This window comes from Peromyscus californicus, unplaced genomic scaffold, assembly GCF_007827085.1.
Source record: "Peromyscus californicus insignis strain IS unplaced genomic scaffold, ASM782708v3 Scaffold_4__1_contigs__length_199733344, whole genome shotgun sequence".
In the NCBI taxonomy this organism is placed as follows: Eukaryota; Metazoa; Chordata; class Mammalia; order Rodentia; family Cricetidae; genus Peromyscus; species Peromyscus californicus.
This window is the reverse complement of record NW_026294562.1, coordinates 136,614,406-136,633,008: the sequence shown is the minus strand read 5'-3', so window position 1 is coordinate 136,633,008 and position 18,603 is coordinate 136,614,406. Positions and strand designations below refer to the sequence as shown.

General features: G+C 46.0%; 1 protein-coding gene across 9 annotated transcripts in view; it reads right to left on the bottom strand.

The window, feature by feature from the left end:
- The window catches only part of Tjp1 (tight junction protein 1), a 255,751-nt gene that overhangs the window by 125,893 nt on the left and 111,255 nt on the right, over positions 1-18,603 (bottom strand). The gene's annotated exons all lie outside the window — the stretch shown is intronic.

Genomic DNA, 18,603 nt, shown 5'->3' with positions numbered 1-18,603 from the left:
CCCAATTTACAAATGTCCTTGGTCTGCTTTCTGCTTCCAATTTGGTTCTTCTAATTGGCTTCTTGAGGATAGGTAGTGGGACCCGGCTTGGGGAATAGGTTGTGACCCACAAGTTTGATAATGAATGTATACAAGGATAAACCTCAAGGCTGAAACACCCTGGTAGTTTATGCAGTGACAAAAAGATAATCAATAAAAATTCAAATGGCAGGGCTGGAGAGATGCCTCAGTAGTTAAGAGCACTGGCTGCTCTTCAAGAGGACCCAGTTTCAATTCCCAGCACCCACATGGCATCGCACAACAACGCCAGTACCAGGGGATCTGACACCCTCTTCTGGTCCTTGTAGGTACCAGTAGGCATGCATATGGTGCACACACACACATGTAGACCAAACATTCATATACATAAATAAAATAAAATTCAAATGGTTTCCCAGGCAACATGACTTCAGTTTTCATTTGAAGTTTTAGGTTTTATTTCTATCAGGTATATTCCAGTGTACCTGAAATGGGCAGAGGGAGCCTAAGGGGCTAGGGAAGGGTTGTTAGATTGTTGTTGTTGTTGTTTTATTTTGTTTTTGTTTTTTGAGACAAGGTTTCTCTGTGTAGTCCTGGCTGTCCTAGAACTCAATTTGTAGACCAGACTAGCCTCGAACTCAGAGATCCGCCTACCTCGGCCTCCCAAGTGCTGGGATTAAAGGCATATACCACCGCCACCACCATCACCTGCCAAGCTGTTAGATTTTTTTAAGGACGGAAAAAGTCCATTTATCTAAAGTCTTGTTACCAACATCATATCCAAGAGAATATGAGATTGCTGATGAGAATTTGCTCATAGATCTATGTTGGCTGTCTGAACTGGGAAATAAACTTTTATTTCTCCCCATGTTGGAAAACAAATGGATTCTGTTGTTGGCTTTTATTCTTGTGTTTATGCTCAATAATTTTTATGGTTCAATAAGAAAACACCTTAGGGGAACAAAACAATTCAGGACTTCTCCAAAGATATTTTGGCCACTAACTGAATGGAGCCACCGGGACGTGTGATTGAAGGCAGCAGGCAGGCTCTCTGTCTCTGCTTTGTCCAGAGCCCAGGCATGAAGGCAATGATCGCCTTAGATCTGGTCAGGCATCCTTGCTGTGGAGCCAGCCCCAGGACTACCACATCCTCAACACTGACTCGGCAGAGGGCACCCCATTTCTTATTCTCTATTGAGTTTCTGTGCTTTCACTCTGTGCCTTGACCCACTGCCCAGAGGATCCCAGGATGCAAGTATAACACAGCCATGGAGAAGTACCTTCAGATCAGCACAGCCACACCTGAAAACCAAGAAGACACTCCATACTTGCTCTAGTCATAAAGAGCATTGCAGGCGGAGCCTGAGATACCTGCTGGTCCTCTTGCCTCTCATTCATCTCACAGGTGTATTTTAGAGAAATTCTCAAATGGACTTTAAAAATGGTTTTATTAAGCTAAGGTCCATATTATGTAAAGTTCACCCATTTGAAATACAGTTTGGGTTTCCACATAGTCATAAAATTGTGCAGCCGCCATTACCTAATTCTACAGTTTTAGAGCCCCATCAAGAAATTCATACTGGGCAGTGGTGGCATGTGTCTTTAATCCAAGCAATCAGAAGGCAGATCTCTGAGTTTGAGGTCAGCCTGGTCTATAGAGCTAGTCTTAAAAAAATATTAGGAAATAAGTAAATAAATAAATAGATAGATTCATGCCAGCTAGCAGTCATCACTACCAGACACCAGCAATCCCCCAGACTCTGGAAACCACAAATCCATTTTCTGTACTAGGAATTTGCCAATTCTGCGCATTTCGTTTAAATGGAGTGATATATGTGTAGCCTTTGGTGACTAGCTCCTTTCATTCAGCATAATCTTTGCAAGGTTTATCCCCAATGTTACATGTATTAGTGCTCTGCTTCTTTTCATTCTGGCTTAATGTTCTATTGCTGTGAAGAGACACCACGACCAAGGCAACTCTTATGAAAGAAAGCATCTGATTGGGGGCTTGCTCACAGCTTCAGAGGCATAACTGGTTATCACCATGGTGTGGAGCAAGGTGGCGGGGAGCAGGTATGGTGCTGGAGAAGCAGTTTGGATCTACATCTGGATCCATAGGCAGAGAGAAAAAAAGGACCTGCATGAACTTTTGAAACCTCAAAGCCCATCCCCAGTGACACACTTCCTCTAACAAGGCCACATCTACCCCAACATGCTACACCTCCTAATTCTTCTCAAATAGTTCGACTCCCTGATGACTAAGCATTCAAATATATGTACCTATGGGGGCCATTCTTATTCAAACACCCACGCATTCTAAACATTATTTTGTTGTATAGATATACAAAGTTTTATTTATCAATTTTCAGTGGGTCAACATTTGCTTGCTTCCATTTATAATTATGAAAGATTTTGCTATGAATATTCAGCTAAAAAATTTAAATTTATATGCTTCCAGTTATCTTAGGTATGCCCCACCCCAGGAACATAGGTATTGCTAGGTCACACGACAACCTCATTTGTCTAAAGCCTGCAAGCTGTTTCCGAAAGCAGCTTCCCTATCTTTCACTCCTCCCAGCACCCAGAAGACTTCCCATCCTTCCACACTCTTGCCAACACTTGAGACCGTTTGTCTCTCCGATCGGAGCCATCCTAATGGCTATGAAGTGGCGCTTCACTTGGACTGTGGTGCCTGGGACATGGAGCATTTATTCTGGTCGTCTCTAAGCCGTTTGTATGTCTTCTCTGGAAAGAGGCTTTGACATTTGAATTAAGTTGTCTTCTTATTGTGGGCTGTTACACATTCTCTACTGTGGATGCTAAGTCCTTATCAAATGTATGATGTGCAAATGTTTTCTTCAACTGTGTGAGTTGTCTTCTTACTTTACTAATAGTATCATTTGAAGTAGTCCTTAGTATGGATGAAATATAGTTTATTTTTATCATTAATGCTTAATGTCATATACAAGAAGGTATTCTTTAACCCAAGGGTATGAAGATTTATTCCTGTTTTCCCCCAAGAGTCATATAGTTTCAGCTCTTACTTCAGGTCTATGACCCATTTGGGGTTAATTTTTGTATATGGTATGAGATAAGGGTCTAACTTCATTCCTTTGCATGTGGTTAAGCAACTGTCCAAGCAAAATCTGTTGAATTCCAAGTGATTTATAAATAATATTTCAGCCAGGTGGTGATGGTGCACTCCTTTGATCCCAGCACTTAGGAAGTAGAGGCAGGTGGATCTCTGAGTTCAAGACCAGCTTGGTCTACAGTGCTGCACCACAGGCTGTAGAGCAGGCTAAGGGTGCCGGTCCTGGGGAGGCAACCGCCAGATCTGTGCCTTAGAAACGTGGTCAGCTGCTGGTGGATGATGGGTCACAGGAGGAGCAGCCCAGAAGATCTTAGGAGAGTCTTGCAACATCTCCTGACAAGGACCTAAAAAGTAGAACCCTGAGTCCACAACCAGTTCTCAGAACTCTTGATCTTGACTGGTAGATGTGTTCTGAACTAGAAGAGCGACTTATTTGTCTTTTTACAAAAGTTACAGGACAGCCAGGTCTACACAGTGAGACCTTGTCTCAAAACACTACTACTACTACTATTATTTTACAGTTATGTATTAATTTGTGTGCAGAGGAGAGGGAGAGGTCAGAGGACACACTGGGTTTTCTCCCTTTTGCCTGTGGGTCCTGAGGATTGAACTAGAGTCATCAGGCTTGGCCTTAAGTGATTTACTAGCTAAGAAATCTAGCTGGCTTCCCAAGCATTTTAATACACACTTCTAATTAAGAATCCACTAAATTCTAGTCCAATGTCTTCACTTTGCAGATTAAAAAAAAAAAAAACTATACTGAGAAAGATTACCTTAAAAGTACTCTATCTGGTATTTAAAGAGTGATTGAAAGAAAGAGAAAATTTTGCTCTTATTTGGATTTCAAACATACCATATAGGCTGTTGAAGACTAATAACAGAAAGGTATAGAGTGTAATTACCAAGAGCGACTGATTAAGTCCCATATGGTGATTAAACCAAGATCCCCCAAAGAGCATCACTGTGCAGAGTGGGATGCCTGAGGATGCGAGACTCCTTCACAAACACCTCTGCACAGGAATGTTGTGGGCAGCTTTAGGAGCTACCTGGAGTGGAGAAACTGGAGGTGGGAACAGAAGGGGAAAGGAGTGACCGGAGAGCACCATGGCAGAGCTGCAGCCAAGGCAAAGGATCCTTGCACCACAGGCTGTAGAGCAGGCTAAGGGTGCCGGTCCTGGGGAGGCAACCGCCAGATCTGTGCCTTAGAAACGTGGTCAGCTGCTGGTGGATGATGGGTCACAGGAGGAGCAGCCCAGAAGATCTTAGGAGAGTCTTGCAACATCTCCTGACAAGGGCCTAAAAAGTAGAACCCTGAGTCCACAACCAGTTCTCAGAACTCTTGATCTTGACTGGTAGATGTGTTCTGAACTAGAAGAGCAACTTATTTGTCTTTTTAATCTCGCTCTAGAATACCAGATGGGGAGAAGGCTGAGACAAGCTCTCCCTAGAGTGCCACAGCCCCAGCACAGCTGTTCAGCCCTGCCCAGGCAGAAGTACCCATTCGTGTTCCCCACCTGGTCCTGGAAAGAGTTTTTTCCAGTTTATGGCCTGTCCCTAAGCTAAAGTAACCACATAGAGAGAGAAAACAGAACATGTACACCCCAGACAATTCAGAGAGTGTGGTCAGGGGCCCGTTTTCAGAGAGTGTGGGCTGGGGCTGGTCTTCAGAAGTGTGGGCAGGGGCTGGTCTTCAGAAAGAGTGTGGGCAGGGGCTGGTCTTCAGAGAGTGTGGGCAGGGGCTGGTCTTCAGAAAGAGTGTGGGCAGGGGCTGGTCTTCAGAAAGAGTGTGGGCAGGGGCTGGTCTTCAGAAAGAGTGTGGGCAGGGGCTGGTCTTCAGAAAGAGTGTGGGCAGGGGCTGGTCTTCAGAAAGAGTGTGGGCAGGGGCTGGTCTTCAGAGAGTGTGGGCAGGGGCTGATCTTCAGAGAGTGTGGGCAGGGGCTGGTCTTCTGAGGTGGGAAAATGCAGACTGGAATTAACCTCTGGACTTGAGTGTCTGGCCCAGAACGAAGACAACATGTCCGTTTAGCTTGCTAGTTCACATGGTCTTGCTCTCTTGGCTCCTGGCCTCTCGTGTAGTAACGAAAATATAACATCTCTACAAACACTTTCTGAACCGTGTTTTCCTTCCTGATGAAGCTGTGGCCGGTAGATGGTCCAGTTCTCCAGGAAGAGGAAGTTTTTATTTCAGTCTTCCATGTTCCCCTGAGGATTCTGGGGATGACCAATAGTATCAAATCTCCTTCATTTGTCTTAGATGTGAAGTTCTCAAAAGACCTGTGATTTTCAGGACGAAAAGGCCGCCTCTAATTCTAGGATAACTAACTGCTCTTTTCTTTGTACCCAGTTCACCTGTGTCTTCTTGCGGAGTTTGAGCTAATATACTGAGGCATCCTCTCAGCAAGGAGGGTGAGCAAAGACATGCACCAAGCCTCAGTGGGCAAGCTCTGAGTCTACCATCAAGGCAGACATCCAGCCATAAATGGCCCGGACCCTTTAGGAGCCTTAAGAGCTTCTGGGAAAGCAACGTCTATAGAGGCGTGGAAGTTGCAAGCAGAAGTCCCAAAGAAACAGGATGGAACGCCAAAGAGAAACATGCCTCCAGTCTGATTCCGATCATTTCACATCAGCAGGCACTGTGCTAGAAAACTGAGGGCCACAAGCTGCTTAAAAGCAGCCTTCTGTCCCTGATTGGTAACAAGACAGAAATAAATCTGCAATTAACAATCTCAAAGGCATACTTTCATCATGGGCACTTAGGAGAAAGGAAACAGAGCTGACATAAACTTTGATGTAAATACAGCTTTAAGTGTTTTTTTTTTCTTTCCCCTCCTCTTTTAGTGATCTGACACCTTCTCCTTGACAGAAATAGCAGCGTATTAATTCTCTGCTAAACCTTCTCTTGAAATGTGCGTTTACGTCTGGCATGACTTTATCCCCCATGTCACCTGGTCCTGCCCCCCACATTCCTGTTCCTCCTGGTAACACCCACCCAAATTTCAACACATTTTTTCCCTCACAAATTTAGCATTAGCTTAAGTCATTACCTATATTTAGAGTGTTCCTTCATCCTTTCTCCAATATAAAGGACAGCTGCTGTAATGGGTATGTTTTGTTTAGGAAGAAAGAATATTCATTTTTGATCAGTATGTTTAAATACATCTCTTGTGTGTGTATGTGGCTTTGACAGATTCAGGGGACTATGAACACTCTGCATTGGTCAGAAAGTAAGCAGGCAGCATTCCTCAGTTTATTATGTGAGCTCCCCACACAGTCTGCCATGTGGAATTTGTGTGGGATCTTATTTACTATATTACAAAAGCTGTCCTTCGTGTGTATTTGTGCAGGGGAGAAAACAGGCCTCTTTTATATAAGTCAAATGTCACTTCAGAAACTATTACTCTGGAATGTCTGGAAAGCATTCCACAATTTTCAGATCCCCTGAAAAATATAATTTGCTTTTCACAACAAGTTAACAAGGGCAAAGGTGTATGTGATGATAATGCAGCCTTCTGGCTGGAGACCAAGCCGCTAGAACTGTGGAAGGAGATCCACTGGCAGGGCCCCAACCTGGGACAACCAGGAATGGAAGATAGAGAGAGGGACAAGGAGGTCACTGCACTACCCCAGAGTCACCAGCAGTGACCCTGGGCACTCAGGGAAAGGTGGGGCCTTCCTGAGCCTGGTAACATCTTCCCATCTATATGGATGCCAAGGTGGGACCATCCTGAGCCTGGTAAAATCTTCCCATCTCTATGGATGCCAAGGTGGGGACATCCTGAGCCTGGTAACATCTTCCCATCTATGTGGATGCCAAGTGTGTGGGGGGAACATCCTGAGCCTGGTAACATCTTCTCATCTATATGGATGCCAGAGGGGGGGGCATTCTGAGCCTGGTAAAATCTTCCCATCTCTATGGATGCCAAGGTGGGGACATCCTGAGCCTGGTAACATCTTCCCATCTATGTGGATGCCAAGTGTGTGGGGGGAACATCCTGAGCCTGGTAACATCTTCTCATCTATATGGATGCCAGAGGGGGGCATTCTGAGCCTGGTAACATCTTCCCATCTCTATGGATGCCAAGTGGGGAACATCCTGAGCCTGGTAACATCTTCCCATCTATATGGAAGCCAAGGTGGGGCCATCCTGAGCCTGGTAACATCTTCCCATCTATATGGTTGCCAAGGTGGGGCCATCCTGAGTCTGGTAACATCTTCTCATCTATATGATTGCCAAGGTGGGGACATACATCTAGTTGCTTCCAAGTTCTTCGAACCCATCTCCACTGTGTCAGCTTGAGACATTCATTTAAGACGAATAAGATGAATTATGTGCAATATAAAATGAAAGAAGGGAGCAACCACTAACAGTTGTCGGACTAACCCAGTAAAGTTCAACCCATGAAAGCTGATCAAGGCCCAGACCTCACCTACTGTTTGTGGTCAATGGAAGAATGGAGTCATTTAACTACAAAACCAAGAGGCAACTTACGAGCAAAAAGAATCCAACCAAAGAAATAAATCGTTCATGCTTCTGATAAGGTCACACTCATCATCATAATCATCACTTTATGATTATGACCTTATCAGAAAGGCCCAAACTACTTATCTGTTGAGGCTGGCAACACCCCCTATTTACTTTCAAACAGCCTTCCCAGCTCCCACATGGCCCATGTGGGCTCAGGTCAATGGAAAAATATTTCTTCCCCTTGCCTCTACGTGGGAGTTTTCATAGCTTTCCATTCTCTTTCCATGGGCTTGCTGGGTGTGTATATCCCCTTGAAAATTGTCTCAAGATGTAAAAATTTTGTTTTCCAAACACTTAGAAATATTAGCCGAGGATTACAACCACAGCTCCTTGTTATCTCTCTGCTAAAATATAATCTGTCAGTTAGGAGTTGGCTCATTCTGGTCAGCGGCTGGCCAAAGGCTTAGGGTAAGACAAAAGAAATGGAGGTTGAGGAGACCGCTTTCTCATTCTGGGCACTGAAGCTTTGTTTAAAGTCCACAGATGAGCTCTGAGGGTCATGAAGATGTCACCACTCCCTCAGGCCCCAATCAAGCAACGACAAGCACACACAACATACAATAGACATTTACGGACTTACAGAAAAAGGAAGGACAAAGTAAACTCAGTAAAGGAACCACCTGGGCCACAACTCTGGCGCCCACCAGGTTCTCAATATTTAAGACAATGGAGCCTTTCAGCAAATCAACTCAAGATTACATTCCTTCAAGGTTCTTTCAAAGGCTGGTTCTGGGGACATAGAAGATTTTGCTAACAAAGAAAAGAAATCAACAAGGTTTATGAGTGGATCGTAATAAAGACTTGAAAATATGAAAGGGGATGTCATTTATTACAAAGATGTAAAGTAAACATGCATAACTATGAAGCCAAGACTTTGGAAAAATATAAAAAGATTACTCAATGATGTGTTTAATGCAACTGAATAACTCTGGGACAGATGAGGAAAGTTAGATTCCTAGCACCTTGTTTATACTCAAATTAGTTCCAAACAGATCTTGTTTTTCATATGTAAAATGAAGCCATAAGAGCAAGAGTGAGCCAGGCAGTGGCAGCGGGGGTGGGGGTGTACACTTTTAATCCCAGCACTCCAGAGGCAGAGGGAGATGGGTCTCTGAGTTCGAGGCCAGCCTGGTCTACAGAGCGAGTTCCAGGACAGCCAGGGATGTTGGGGGTTCGGGGTGGGGGTAGAGGTGGGACAAACCAACCAACCAAACAGAAGAGTAAGGAACGAATACTGAAAGAATGCAGGAAACAATACTAGACTCCAGCCACAAACAAGAGAAATATTTGCAACACAGACTCCAAGAGCCGCCTTCCCAGGAGAGAAGCTGTATGCTTTATCCTCTGTGGGAACATTCTGGAAAGGGCCTGGGAAACACTCACAAGGCCCTGTTCTGAAGACTGTCCATGAGCCGTCACATTTCTGGTAGATTGAGCAGTGCTTATTAAAATGTAGAGACCATGTATTTCAGCAGCCACAGCCACAGAGATTTACCTCACACTCGCACAACCTCAGGTTCCACTAAGGGTCAAGCCTGAAGAAGCATTGTTACACCAGCCTGTCCCTCACACTCGAATCAGGTCGTCCCCCCCCACACGCCTCCTCCTTCCCCTCCCCTGCAACTGACACTGTTCTCTCCACCCACCCACCCCACACAGAGTTTCTCTGTGTAGCTTTTAGAGCCTGTCCTGGAACTCACTCTGCAGACCAGGCTGGCCTTGAACTCACCGAGATATGCCTGCCTCTGTCTGTTGAGTGCTGGGATTAATGGCGTGCGCCTCCCCCGCTGCTGCCACCACCACCACCCAGCTGACACTTTTCTTTATGAGGACTGGAGATGCCCTCACACCCAGATGAAACGACCACCCTCTGGACACCGGGTCATTAGGATATTATGATGTGTACCTACAGCATCTTGAAGGCTGGATGAGGTCCTTTCACCTTCCAGATACCATGTTTGCATCTTCTGGAGCCAGACTTGAATGATTTGTTGAATGAAAGAACAAATGAATGGATGGATGTGTAAATGAGATAAACTGCATCTGTTGAATAAATGAATGTGTGAAGGAGACCAACTAGCTTAGTTGGGGTACTGGTGGGTAGATTAGAGCCAGGACTGACACTTTCACAATAGGCGGGAGGTTTAAAAAGAGGACAAAGACGCACAGCTTCTATACAGTCCTCAAATGCACAGAAGGTTAGTCTTGTGCGTGGAGATTATTTTTAAGTATGCAAAATTCCATTACCTTACAGGACGCAGTCTGAGTAGCTGGTAATGAATCACGAATGTGGCAGGTTGGGTTAGATTTGATGAAACCAAAACCTCTTAAGCTCAGAAGCCTGGCTTGTTAAATAACAATGCTCCTGTAAACAAGTCTGGGAGATTTATTGTGCCCCTGGGAAAGTCTCTGGAATGAACACAGAAAATGCCTCTGCTGATTAGCCCCTTCAGCTGCAGGCTGAGTACTGACCTAAAAGAGAAAACTCTGCCCTCCAGATTTTACATAATGTGCCCTTATCAATTCCTGTCAGGAGAAGAGTTCCCCACAGGGCTGTCAGCCACCGGAGTGCTTCTGCCATAGCCAGGCTAGCCAGGCGCCCTGGGTCCCCAGAGCCTGGTGGAGAGCAGAGCCCATAGCTCCAGGACCAAAGACTCACAAGTTTCAATGAGAGCGTAATGCAAAGAGGAGGGTAAGGGAAATTAATACAGCGAACAAGATGATTGACTCCTGTTCAGACAAGGAGCGGAAGCCCTGTCCAAGCGTGTGTGATAACCAGCCCAAGGTCAGAAGGGAACTGCGGCCTGCCCGCAGCTTCTCTTGCCACCTCCTCAGGGCTGGCTCTGCAGCAGGAGGGGTCATTTTTCAGAGGCAAGCCCTGGATATGCCAACATCTTTTTACTGGACAAAGGAAAGATACCCTTCTAAAGAGGACACAGGACATTCATTTAGAGCCAGTAACAGAAACCTCTGTCAGCACTCCAGGCTCACTTACCCAACTTTTGGGATATTTCCCAAATGGTTCTGAAAAAGGTCCACACAACAGGAAATAAGAGCCGAGAGAGAGAGAGAAAGAGAAAAAAAAAAATTCACAAAAGCAATGATTGAACTAGAACATTCTAATAAATGTAGATGGAATTCTCAACTGTTTTTCTAGCTGGATAGTGCATCTCCTTACGGCTCTCCTCCCTTCGAGGGCCATCTTCCCCGCGTGCTCCAGGGGGCAAAACCTCCTCTGCTCACCCTTTCCCTCAGACGTACTGAAAAGGAAGCTGTAGACTTCGGAGATTCTCCCCTATGATGCGTGGCAGCTTTGTCCAGAGCATCTTTGGTACACCTGCAGGTGAAGAAATTTACTGCCCTGAGAGGTCTTCTGGTGAGCCAGCGTGGGCTGCTCACATGGGAGACAGGCCCTAGGTGGCCCAGCCACCCCAGCGGAAGCCTCAGTACAGACATGAAGAAGCTACGTCAGAATGCCAATTGAATATGTGTATGAGTCCAGTCCCCACACCATCAGGTCACAACCCCACGAGACACCCCGACTGAGAACCATCCATTCACAGGACCAAGAAAGAGAATAGAAACAAGCCACACACTTTCTAGTACCAAAACATATTTCAGAAGGGTTGGCTGGTCAAACTGTGAGAGAGCGTTCTAACAGGTTCCTTGCTATGTGACTCTTGGAAGGTACCCCAGAAATGTTGAGATACTACCAAGGAGGTCTTACGTCGGGTTAGTGCACCATTCTCTGAGAGGAAGGCTGGAGGAGTGCTTTCTACATATGGTGGTGTGGTTTGGAGGAGAGCAGACTGAGTGTAGAGCTCACAGCTGTAGGAAGGCAGGCCAGGTGGCTGGCTGTGGGAGAAGTCTTGCAGTCAGGAAAGCACAGGATGGCAACCGCAGGCATCTGTCTGTCAGCTGGATGAAGCCGCCACACCATGATAACTGCCCTTCCTATCCAAAACACTGACCCCATCCAATGCTCTCGGTTGTTTGTTATTGCTTCCTCCAAACTCTAGAATGTTCTTGGGTCAGGGAGGTATTTTTACCATGAGCACAAATACAGATTTAACCGTGAGATCCTAGATTATGTGAAGACTCCTTTGATACTTTACTCTCCCTAAGATTTAAGACTTATTTTATTTCAGCCTTGGGCCTCACATTCAGACTTCAAAAATATAAAGCCAAGATGAAAGCCCAGACTAGAACAGAAAATGAAAAACAAACAAAGCACAGTTCAAAGATAGTACAAGGAAAACATACTTCAGATACTGGAGACAGCTGGGGCTCTGCCTCAGTCCCCACAGGTGTCTCAGCCCGAGCATTCCTCCCAGGTGACTGTCCCTAGCACACCCAAGGGCCCTGAGGACACTTAGCCTCTCCGAGACTCAGGATCTTGAGCTTGTTTCTGCTTCTCTCCTCCCTTCCTCCCTCCTCTCTCTCTCTCTCTCTCTCTCTCTCCTCCCCTTCCTCCCTCTCCTCTCTCCTTTCTTCCTTCCCTTCTTCTGCATTCTTTCTTTGGCCTTCTTGGATTTTTTTTGAGATAAGGTCTCACTATGTAGCCCAGGCTAACCCTGAGTTTAAATTCTTCCTGCCTCTCCCGAGGTCTAGAACTATAAATATCCACCACCACACCTGACTTCTTTCCTCTTCATTTCCTGTGTGACGATTCTTTTCAGACTAGCCAATTGAACGAGATTGTGAGGTCAGACCCCAGCCAACGGGGAAAAGGCACAGCCACCATCTGAGCTGGAATAAACACTAAATGTCCTTCCTGTCTCCGGTGTGTTAGCTCTTCCAAGTCACCTTCTTGATCAAGACTTGAGTTTGCCTTGTGCAGACACTTGAACAGGAGTGGTAGTCTCTTCTCTTCCTTTGTGACCCCACAGGCAGGAGCCCTAAACTGAAAATCAGGATTAAGGAGCAAAAGCCAGAAGAGCAGTGCAAGCCCCGCACTAGTGCCTTGCACGCGAACCTCTTCCCACCCTCGTCCCCAGCCCCGAGAGCTTGGTGTTGCCCTCCAGAGAAGCCACATCACAGAAAGGTCCAGTCTCCAGTCCAGAGTCACGCTTTTGTCTAAGCCTGAGTCTCACAGAGACTCTCACCTGGCCACCTCACATGGCAAGGTATGGCCTTGACCACAAGCTCTGCGTTCTCAGGACACTCAGGGGACTAAAGCCAGACCCCTGTCCCTGAGAGCCATGGTGGCAATGGAGCAGACACACGTGCCCACTAGACCTCTCAACCGTTGAGATTCCAAGCCATGTTTGAAATCAGGCTTTCAGAACCAAGGCGATTCCAGCTGGTACACACGAGAAGGCAATGGGTAGAGGAAAACTGTCTAGGGTTATGTCAGGGCTCAGCAGACAGACACACACCTGAGGGCTTGCTGTGACAGAGGGCATGCTCCGCCTGAAGGAGCATCAGAGCTCGGGGAGCATGGCTCTAAGCCTTTCTTTAAATGTCTGATTGGCAAACAAGTTTCTTATTAAATAGCCCAACTCATTAATATATGCTGGATATACTGAATGCTTGTAAGAGATTCTCTATGTTTTTATTTCAAGTTTAAAAAATTATTTAGGATATTAGTTGCTCTCAAATATAAAGGTGACAGTCCTTGCAGCCAAAACCTAGCCCTAGGTGTGGAACATGTCCTTGCTCCTGGGACTTGAGTGTGGCAGCTGCAAATCTCAAGGACACTATTCCTTGTGATGACTGAGTTTCCCTGGTGAACAAAATGAGAGATGTAAGAACGCATGGAGGTGTCGAGCAGTGGTGTTGAACACCTTACATCCCAGCACTTGGGAGGCAGAGGCAGGTGGATCTCTGTGAGTTCGAGGCTAGCCTGGACTACAGAGTGAGTTCCAGGAAAGTTGCAAAAAGCTACACAGAGAAACCCTGTCTGGGGGTGGGGCTGGGTCTAGGGACAGGAAGCAAGCAAGCAACATGGAGGACTCTTGCCTTACAGTCAAGGAAACCTTCAGTACGCTTAATAGCCTTTTTGGGTTTCCTGCTTGAGTATTCTCATCCGGTTGCTGAGGAGACAAGGCATGAGCCCTTGGAGCTTTGAGGTACGGCCTCTCTCCTCACCATTTCAACACACACAAGCATTCCCCTACCCACAAATCTGGACGCTCTTCTGCACCTGCAGACCGTTTTATTTTTTTTTACATTTTGCGAAGAAACAAAGTGGGTTAGATGCTGCACCAGGTATATTAGATGTAGCTCCTACCTAACAGGGCTGAAAAATCTAAATGAAGAGAAAACACAGGGACAGAAAAGCCATCCCCTTCTCCTCTACCCCATCTTCTTGTCTCCCCTCAATGTGCCACCCACAAGCAGTTCCTCTGTTGCACAACTTGGTTTTTAGGACAAGACAATACTTACTCCATATTCTTTGAATGGTGGTAACTATCATCAGCACCATTGTGGTGGGGATGCTAAAAGCGTGGTCACATTAATAAAGGCAGGGTCTGATCCACGGCAATGAGGGAGCTGAGGCATGGCTTCCCTTCTCTCTGAGGAGGAGGTACTGGGGAGAGAAGGGCCCTCCAGGGTGACAGTGAGGGAGTATATGAGGGGCAGGGCTGCACCTCACAGCACAGTCCCTGCTGTGGACTGTCAGAGTCGGTCACCAGGATTACAGGAACTTGTCCCCACAGCAGGGATGGGGGACGGCAAAGGCAGCATATTGCTGTTTCAGGATGTGATCCAGACTGGCATCATCAAGCACGTGACCAGCCTCCCGCAGGCAGGCGTCAGAGACAATGCCCTGGGTTGAAAAAGGAAGCCACCCATTGTGAATCAGAAGAAACCTCAGCAAGTTGTTTGTGTTCTGCGTCCTGTGAGCTGACAAAATGGCCCCGCAGAGAGCACAGAGGCTTAGTCCATCCAAATCCATTCAGATGAAGTTCTGCGGAAAGCCGAGGGACCAAAACCTGATTTTAAATAACGCTGGAATGTTTAAATTTTGGTTCTAAGCTTGATTGGGAACTTTTGAGACAAACCATCTAATCCCCCCATGAAACAGAAAGTGGGATTTTTGTTGTTGTTGTGTTTTGGTTTTTCAAGACAGGGTTTATCCATGTTGCTTTGTGCCTTTCCTGCAGGTGGGCCTCGAACTCACAGAGATCCACCTGCTTCTGCCTCCTGAGTGCTGGGATTAAAGGCGTGTGCCACCACCGCCCAGCTCACAAATTGGTTTTTAAGCAAAACTTAATGCATAGCTGTATCAGTCTTACTTTTATTTATATTTTTTATTTAAAAAATTGTATATGTACGCGTGTTTTGCTTGCATGCCTGGAGTCCCAGACATTGCGAGCCACCAGGTGTGTGTTGGGAATTGAACCCAGGTCCTCTCAGAGACAGCAGCCAGTACTCCGAATAGCTGAACCATCTCTCCAGCCCACTGTATCAGTCTTATATCTGATATCATTGATGCTTCCATCAAAAATTGGCAAATGTCACACTGAAAAGGTTGCTAATTAAATCTGAATAAAAATTTACATACATAAATTTACATACATAAAGCGAAGCCACTGGGGTAAATATAGAGCTAATAGAAGAAGCAATAATACCAATTACCATGATCTTCCAAAGGTGTTAGGTTCTCATTCTCCTTGGAAAGTAACATGGAGTAAGCAAAAAGCTGGTTGATGAAAGGCTGATACTTATTACAGAGGATTTTTTTTTTTTTTAATCTTAAATGTAGGCCCAGGCTTATCTTAAGTGCAGGCCTACACCCATGAGTCACCCAGCAGTTCCTGTAAGGAATGAGGAATGCTAAATCCAAGTCTGGCTACTCATGGGGACTCCCAGCAAAAACTTCCACTCTGTCACATAAGTGCAGCCCTGACAAGCATCCACAGACTAGGAGGAAGGCAAGCCTTTGGTTGGCTTTCTAGCCAAAGCCTAAGAGCCTTTGCCTATTGGCATGTTTGGTTGTTGGGTGCTGGGGGCTCAAACCTGAGGCCTAATGCATGCTAGACAAGACTCCTACCACTGAGCCCCATTCCCTCCTCACTTGGAGCCTTTGGAAACATGGTTTTAACCTTGTTTTTATCTGTTGGATCTTCTTTTCCTAAAGGGCTCTGCTGCCACGGAGAACTAGTCAGCTCTCTGTGTTTTCTGGCCAGGGTCTGAATTCCCGCAGCAAGTCAGTTGTACAAGCCTTGTGAACTAACTGCTCTGGAGATGCCTTGCTCGAGTCCACCAATTCTCCCCCAAGTCCAGGATGTGATTCGGCTCTCTTTCTAATATTAGAAGAAAAAATGTCATCATTTTCCCTGTGAGATGGCATCTCCCAGAACCCAAAATAGCTGTTCAGTCAAAACTCTGTATGTCAGACACATGAAAACCACATTGCAAATGACTCATACTCAAAGTGGCTAGCAGCAGCCACACCGAGAAGTCCAGAAAGCTCCAGGTCCCATATAATGAAAGATGAGGCTGTCTGTACTCCTGGCTCATAGGAAGCACTTTTTTTTTTTCAGAGTTATTTATTTTATGTGTGAGTGCTTTGCCTACAAATATGTCTAAGCATCACATGTGTGCCTGGTGGCTACAGGGGTCAGAAGAGGGCGCTGGATCCCCTGAAACTGGAATTACAGACATTGTGAACCACCATGTAGGTGCTGGGAACCGAACCTGGATCTGGAAGATTATTTGTTTAAGATACAAATACACTGACTTTTTGTTTGCTAATATGTTGAGATGGGGTCTTAATTATGTTGCTGCAGCTGGCTTCAAACTAAGCTCCAATGATCCTTCTGCTTCAGCTTTCTGGGTAGCTGGGACCATAAGCATGTACTACCACACTTGTCTGACTTTTAAAACTTACCCTTACATATGTATGTATGCATGCATGCATGCATGTGCATGAGTGTAGCGCGGAGTGCATGCATGCCCCAGCACTCATGTGGGGGTCAGAGGACAATCTGCAGGAGTAACTTAGTTCTCTCCTTGTGCCATTCATGTCCCAAGGATCCAACTAAGATTGTCGGGCTTGGCACCCAGCAACCTTACCTGCTGAACCATCTTCCTGGCCCTCCTTTGATTCTTTTTCCTTTTCTGTTTTTAATTAAAAGTGCAAAGGCTGGAGAGATGGCACTGTGATTAAGAGCCCTTACTGCTCTTGTAAAGGACCCAAGGTCAATTTTCAGCACCTGTTAGGTGGCTCCTGTAACTTCAACTCCAGGGATTCTGATGTTTGTGGTCTCCAAGGCCCCCCACATTCATGTGCAACGTACCCCTGTACACAGATGCATACTCGTAATCAAAAATAAAATCTCTTTAAAAACTTAAATGTATCTGTTTTCCTTAAAAGCGAAGTCCCATTTTTAAAGAGCCTGCTCACAGTGACTAGCCGAGTGCCGTCTGAACTGTCTTGCAGTCTGTGGCTAGCCTCTGCCCTTTCCCCGTACCCATTATGAAGGCCTGGGAAGAAGCTGAACCAGCCACAAACAACTCTTTAACATTTAGAAGTCAGGCCATTCTGACAGAGCCTTGTTTCAGAAAAGCAGGCCATAGTTTAATATACAATAACAATGTGTCCTCAGAATAGAAAGCTACAGAAGGAAATTAAGGAAGTCTCTGGGAGCTTCCTCAAAGGTGCGCCTACAATTCAGCATTCCACAGCTCTGTATAATTTCCAATCAAGCATGTAAACAGCTGACATGAAAAATGACTTCCCTTGTATACACGTCTGCTCCACACTTGCTTGTGCAACACAGCCATTACCCTGACCCACAGGAAGCTGGCGTGGGGGAGGCGCTCACCTCAAGGAGTGCAGTGGGAGTTCACGCCCGCATGGTGGACCCCGTCTAAAGCCCATGGCTGCGAAGGTCACAGGTACTCGGGGTGAATTTGGGATGCAGCCTGCTCTTTCTTTCATGCCCATGCCTCTTCCAGGTCCCGTCTCCCTGATTCACATACAAGTGGTTAGAACAGGGCACCATTTCAGTGGGCAAGAGACACCTAAGGAGGGCTTGCAGCTGAGAAGAGCCCGCCAAGCTCTCTATTCATCTGACCTCCTGGCTGTTGGCAACACCAGGCCTCGGCATCTCCTTTATTCCTTTCCTGCAGTTCCTTGAGGCTCATCCTTGGAGCTTCCGAAAGCTTCGATAGCGCCATTCTCTTTCTCCTTTTTTAAAAATTTCTTAAGCTTGTATTCTAAGGCTATATTCATGACCAATGTGTCACTGTCAGGGTCATCATTTATCGTGGTTTCAAACTACACCTGAGTGTTCTGACTACTGTGTGCTTGTCTGCTCCGGCAACAGCAAGCCTGAGGTCAGCTGTGTCAACCACATCCCTTGGGCTGCAGGGACAGGGCGGTGCTGTCCGATGCTCCCTCTTCTGCACATGGTTTGGACCACTTTACAGTACGAAATGAACGGGTAAGGAGGGCAACAAAGAACGTTCTTCTGTGTCAGCCTTTCTCAATCACTTTAAAAGATAAAACTGAAGCCGGGCGGTGGTGGCGCACACCTTTAATCCCAGCACTCGGGAGGCAGAGCCAGGCGGATCTCTGTGAGTTCGAGGCCAGCCTGGTCTCCAAAGCGAGTTCCAGGAAAGGCGCAAAGCTACACAGAGAAATCCTGTCTCGAAAAAAACCAAAAAAAAAAAAAAAAAAAAAAAAAAAAAAGATAAAACTGAAACCCAGTTACTTTTTTTTTTTTTTTTTTAAACAGCTAGGCATGGTGGTCCAAACCTGCAATCCCACAACTTGGGAGGCTAAAGCAGGAGGTGGGCCATGAGTTCAAAACCAGCGGGTCTACAGAGTGTCTCGGTTTCTTTTCTGCTGCTGTGATAGAATACCCTGACAAAAAGGGTTTATTTTGCTTTACAGTTCCACAGGGGGATGACAGCAGGGGCAGGGAATTGGCTGAGCACATTACAATCACACACAGGAAGCAGAGAGAAAAAGTAAACAGGGCCAGGGTATGAAAGTTCAAAAGTTCAAAACTTA